The sequence below is a fragment of the Panthera pardus genome, unplaced genomic scaffold (assembly GCF_024362965.1).
Source record: "Panthera pardus isolate Hobbes unplaced genomic scaffold, ASM2436296v1 HiC_scaffold_27, whole genome shotgun sequence".
Classification (NCBI taxonomy): domain Eukaryota; kingdom Metazoa; phylum Chordata; class Mammalia; order Carnivora; family Felidae; genus Panthera; species Panthera pardus.
The window spans coordinates 81,140,929-81,146,862 of record NW_026526843.1 but is presented as its reverse complement, the minus strand read 5'-3'; the positions used below and the strand labels follow the sequence as shown (position 1 = coordinate 81,146,862).

Here is a 5,934-nt window from a genome sequence, read left to right as displayed (position 1 = left end):
GTATCTTATTGAGAATTTTTGCATCCATATTCATCAGGGATATTGGCCTGTAGCTCTCTTTTTTTACTGGGTCTCTGTATGGTTTAGGAATCAAAGTAATGCTGGCTTCATAGAATGATCCTGAAAGTTTTCCTTCCCTTTCTATTTTTTGGAATAGCTTGAGAAGTATAGGGATTATCTCTGCTTTAAACATCTGGTAGAACTCCCCTGGGAAGCCATGTGGTCCTGGACTCTTATTTGTTAGGAGATTTTTGATGACTGCTTCAATTTCTTCGCTGGTTATGGGTTTGTTCAAGCTTTCTATTTCCTCCTGATTGAGTTTTGGAAGCGTGTGGGTGTTTAAGAATTTGTCTATTTCTTCCAGGTTGTCCAGTTTGTTGGCATATAGTTTTTCATAATATTCCCTGATAATTGCTTGTATTTCTGAGGGATTGATTGTAATAAGTCCATTTTTATTCATGATTTCATATATTTGGTCCTCTCCCTTTTCTTTTTGAGAAGCATGGCTAAAGGCTTATCAATTTTGTTTATTTTTTTCAAAAAACCAGCTCTTGGTTTCGTTGATCTGCTCTACAGTTGTTTAGATTCTATATTGTTTATTTCTGCTCTGATCTTTATTATTTCTCTTCTTCTGCTGGGTTAGGCTGTCTTTGCTGTTCTGCTTCTATTTCCTTTAGGTGTTCTGTTAGATTTTGCATTTGGGATTTTTCTTCTTTCTTGGGATAGGCCTGGATTGCGATGTATTTTCCTCTCAGGACTGCCTTCACTGCATCCCAAAGCGTTTGGATTGTTGTCTTTTCATTTTCGCTTGTTTCCATATATTTTTTTAATTTCTTCTCTAATTGCCTGGTTGACCCATTCATTCTTTAGTAGGGGGTTCTTTAATGTCCATGCTTTTGGAGGTTTTCCAGACTTTTTCCTGTGGTTGATTTCAAGCTTCATAGCATTGTGGTCTGAAAGTATGTATGGTATGATTTCAATTATTGTATATTTATGAAGGGCTGTTTTGTGAACCAGTATGTGATCTATCTTGGGGAATGTTCCATGTGCACTTGAGAAGAAAGTATATTCTGTTGCTTTGGGATGCAGAGTTCTAAATATACCTGTCAAGTCCATCTGATCCAATGTATCATTCAAGGGCCTTGTTTCTTTATTGACCGTGTGTCTAGATGATCTATCCATTTATGTAAGTGAAGTGTTAAAGTCCCCTGCAATTACCACATTCTTATCAATAAGGTTGCTTATGTTTTTGAGTTATTGTTTTATGTATTTGGGGGCTGCGGTATTTGATGCATAGACATTTATAATTGTTAGCCTTTCCTGATGGATAGACCCTGTGATTATTATGTAATGCCCTTCTTCATCTCTTGTTACAGCCTTTAATTTAAAGTCTAGTTTGTCTGACATAAGTATGGCTACGCCAGCTTTCTTTTGATTTCCAGTGGCATGATACATTGTTCTCCATCCCTCACTCTCAATCTGAAGTTTTCCTCAGGTCTAAAATGAGTCTCTTGTAGACAACAAATAGATGGGTATTGTGTTTTTATCCATTCTGATACCCTATGCCTTTTGGTTGGCACATTTAATCCATTTACATTCAGTGTTATTATAGAAAGATATCGTTTTAGAGTCATTGTGATGTCCGTAGGTTTCATGCTTGTAGCAATGTCTCTGGTACTTTGTCTCACAGGATCCCCCTTAGGATCTCTTGTAGGGCTGGTTTAGTGATGATTAATTCCTTCAGTTTTGGTTTGTTTGGGAAGACCTTTATCTCTCCTTCTATTCTAAATGACAGACTTGCTGGTTAAAGGATTTTCAGCTGCATATTTTTTCTGTTCACCACATTGAAGATTTCCTTCCATTCCTTTCTGGTCTGCCAAGTTTCAGTAGAGAGATCGGTCATGAATCTTATAGGCTTCCCTTTATAAGTTAGAGCACGTTTATCTGTAGCTGCTTTCAGAATTTTCTCTTTATCCTTGTATTTTGCCAGTTTCACTATGATATGTCGTGCAGGAGATCGATTCAAGTTATGTCTGAAGGGAGTTCTCTGTGCCTCTTGGATTTCAATGCCTTTTTCCTTCCCCAGCTCAGGGAAGTTCTCAGCTATTATTTCTTCAAGTACACCTTCAGCACCTTTCCCTCTCTCTTCCTCCTCTGGAATACTAATTATGCGTAGATTATTTCTCTTTAGTGCATTACTTAGTTCTCTAATGTTCCCCTCATACTCCTGGATTTTTTTGTCTCTCTTTTTCTCAACTTCTTCTTTTTCCATAATTTTATCTTCTAGTTCACCTATTCTCTCCTCTGCCTCTTCAATCTGAGCCGTGGTTGTCTCCATTTTATTTTGCAGCTCATTGATAGCATTTTTTAGCTCCTCCTGGCTGTTCCTTAGTCCCTTGATCTCTGGAGCAATAGATTCTCTGCTGTCCTTTATACTGTTTTCAAGCCCAGCAATTAATTTTATGACTATTATTCTAAATTCACTTTCTGTTATATTATTCAAATCCTTTTTGATCAGTTCATTAGCTGTTGTTATTTCCTGGACGTTTTTCTGAGGGGAATTCTTCTGTTTCATCATTTTGGATAGTCCCTGGAGTGGTGGGGAACTTCTGGGCACTTTCCCTGTGCTGTCTTGAATAACTTGTGTTCGTGGGTGGGGCCACAGTTCAGACCTGATGTCTGCCCCCAACCCACCTCTGGGGCCACAGTCAAAGTGGTGTGTGCCTTCTCTTCCCCTCTCCTAGGGGTGGGATTCACTGTGGGGTGGCGTGGCCCATCTGGGCTACTTGCACACTGCCAGGCTTATGGTGCTTGGGATCTGGCGTATTAGCTGGGGTGGATCGGCAAGGTGTATGGGGGCGGAAGGGGCAGGCTCAGCTCGCTTTTCCTTCGGAGATCCACTTCAGGAGGGTCCCTGCGGCACTGGGAGGGAGTCAGACCCGCCGGAGGGATGGATCCGCAGAAACACAGCCTTGGGTGTTTGTGCAGTGCAAGCAAGTTCCCTGGCAGGAACTGGTTCCCTTTGGGATTTTGGCTGGGGGATGGGTGAGGGAGATGGCGCTGGTGAGCGCCTTTGTTCCCCACCAAGCTGAGCTCTGTCATCTGGGGCTCAACAACTCTCCCTCCCATTGTCCTCCAGCCCTCCTGCTCTCTAAGCAGAGCTGTTAACTTATAACCTTCCAGATGTCAAGTCCCGCTTGCTGTCAGAACACACTCCATCCGGCCCCTCTGCTTTTGCCAGCCAGACTCTGGAGCTCTGCTTGGCCGGCGGGCCGTCCCTCCACCCCGGCTCCCTCCCGCCAGTCCGTGGAGTGCGCACCGCCTCTCTGCCCTTGCTACCCTCTTCCGTGGGCCTCTCGGCTGTGCTTAGCTCCGGAGACTCCATTCTGCTAGTCTTCTGGTGGTTTTCTGGGTTATTTAGGCAGGTGTAGGTGGAATCTAAGTGATCAGCAGGACCCACGGTGAGCCCAGCATCCTCCACGCCGCCATCTTCCCAGTATCCGTCTGTACCCCAATGTTTATAGCAGCACTTATAATAATAGCAAAATTATGGAAAGAGCCTAAATGTCCATCAACTCATGAATCGACAAAGAAATTGTGGTTTATATACACAATGGAGTACTACATGGCAATGAGAAAGAATGAAATATGGCCCTTTGTAGCAACATGGATGGAACTGGAGCGTGTTATGCTAAGTGAAATAAGTCACACAGAGAAAGACAGATACCATGTGTTTTCAGTCTTATGTGGATCCTGAGAAACTTAAAAGAAGACCATGGGGGAAGGGAAGGAGAAAAAAAAAAGAGGTTAGAGAGGGCGGGAGCCAAAACATAAGTGTCTCTTAAAAACTGAGAACAACCTGAGGGTTGATGGAAGGTGGGAGTTAGGGTAGGGTGGTTGAGGGGTATTGAGGAGGGCACCTTTTTGGATGAGCACTGGGTGTTGTATGGAAACCAATTTGATAAAAATTTCATATTATAAAAAATAAAAAAATAAACCTATAATAATAAACACAATGTGATATTGGTAAAAGAATAAACAAGAGATCAATGGAATACAACATAGAACCCCAAAAAAGACCCACACAAATATAGTCAACTGATCTTTGACTAAGATGCAAAGGCAATTAGATGGATAAAGGATACTCTTTTCAGTAAATGATGCTGGAATAACTGAACAGCCACATGCAAGAAAAAAAAATGAATCTAGACAAAGACCTTATTCCTGTCACAAAAGTTAATTGAAAATTGATCACAGATATAAAAGTCAAACACAAACTATAAAACAGCTGGAAGATAATGTAGAGAATCTAGGTAACCTTTGCTTTGGTGATGAGTTTTCCCCCCATATATTTTGTTTTATTTTTAGAGATTTTCATACATTATTTCATCTTGGATTGAACAAGTATTTTATTTTACCTTTGTGAAAACAAAAGTTTCTGGACTTACCTGAGGTCACAAAGCATAGCTAGTAAGTGGGTAGTCAGATCCTAAACCAAATCTGTCTGATGCCCTGGTGATTACTTCTTAGATATAACACCAAATCATGGTCTAAGAAAGAAAAAATTTCTAAGTTGGACTTCATTAAAATTAAAACTTCTGTTCTGCAAAAGATTCTTTTAAGAGAATGTAAAGACAAGCCACAAACTGGAAGGAAATATTTCAAAAATACATATTAGATAAATGACTTGTATCCAAAGCACACAAAGAACAATTAAGATTCAACAACAACAAAAACAAAACAATTAAAAATGGGCAAAATATATGAACAGAGGTACACATGCACATCTGACCTGGCCCTGGTTGTCTGAGTTTTTCCCACTACAGCCTTCCTCCTCCTAGCTCCTACTGCCAGAATCCCACTTTATGGCTGTTGGCATGCCCCCCCCTCCCACTCCCCACCCCTCCCTGCTTTTCTCTATTCCCCACTGTTTCCCCTTCTCCTGTCCCTCCTGCTCCTCTCTGCTCTGCATGAAGACATCAGCCTGCACACCAAGGGTGCCCTTCCCCTGGATACAGTCACTTTCTACAAGGTCATTCCCAAAAGTAAGTTCATCTTAGTGAACACCCAGTATCCCTATAGTGAGCAGCAGGACAAGTTCAAGAGTTTGGCTGAAAACTCAGCCTCCAGTGTTGATCTCTTGGTGACAGAGGTAGGGATCTCAGGTAATGGTGATAAGCTGAATCTGGATCTGAGTGAGAAATACAATCTGGCAAAGTGAACTACCAAGTCTTCTACCTCTTCCAGGATGGGGACTTTGAGAAACCATCACCCTCACCATGGTGAGGCAGTTAAGGTTGGAACATCTAATGCTGGCTAAAAGGGCAATGAGTCTGCCTAGGTATGCCTGGTTGTCTACCTGCATATGGCACCCTTGCTGGGGAGTTTATCAGGGCCTCAGGCATGGAGGCCCAACCTTCCCTCTTTAAGCAGGGGCACGACAAACTCACAAGTGTGAAGGAGATTGAGAAGTGGGCAAATACCCAAAGATCGTGGGGAAAGGCCTTAGACCAAGGTGAGGACTTCCCAGCAGTAGAAATGACCCAGATCACCAAGCTGATTGAGAAGAACAAGATGAGTGATGAGAAGAAGAAAAAGGTTCAAAAGAGCTTTAAACGTCTTGATTGCCTTCCAGAAGAAGGGGGCCAAGAAGGAAGGGCTGTAAAAAGGCACTTCAGGTTTACCAGGGTTTGGTGGGCATGGGGAGGGGAGTGTTACCCGCTGTGAGACCCTTCTGGAATATAAGAGAGTGGTGGGAAAAGTAACACTAATCCAGAAATCTGAGCATGATTTGACATTGATACTGATGTGACCATGCTTGGGACACTACTATAGCCAATAGGTGTGCAGTGGTATCTCATTATTTTAATGACATATGATGTGGAACATCTTTCAATGCTTATGTATATGTATATGTCTTCTTTGGTGAGGTGT

The 5,934-nt window shown here is 42.0% G+C and overlaps 1 pseudogene; it reads left to right on the top strand.

Moving 5' to 3' along the window:
- Window positions 1-3,869: 3,869 nt before the first annotated feature.
- On the top strand, window positions 3,870-5,665 carry LOC109248132 (endoplasmic reticulum resident protein 29-like; annotated as a pseudogene).
- The last annotated feature ends 269 nt before the right edge of the window (window positions 5,666-5,934 follow it).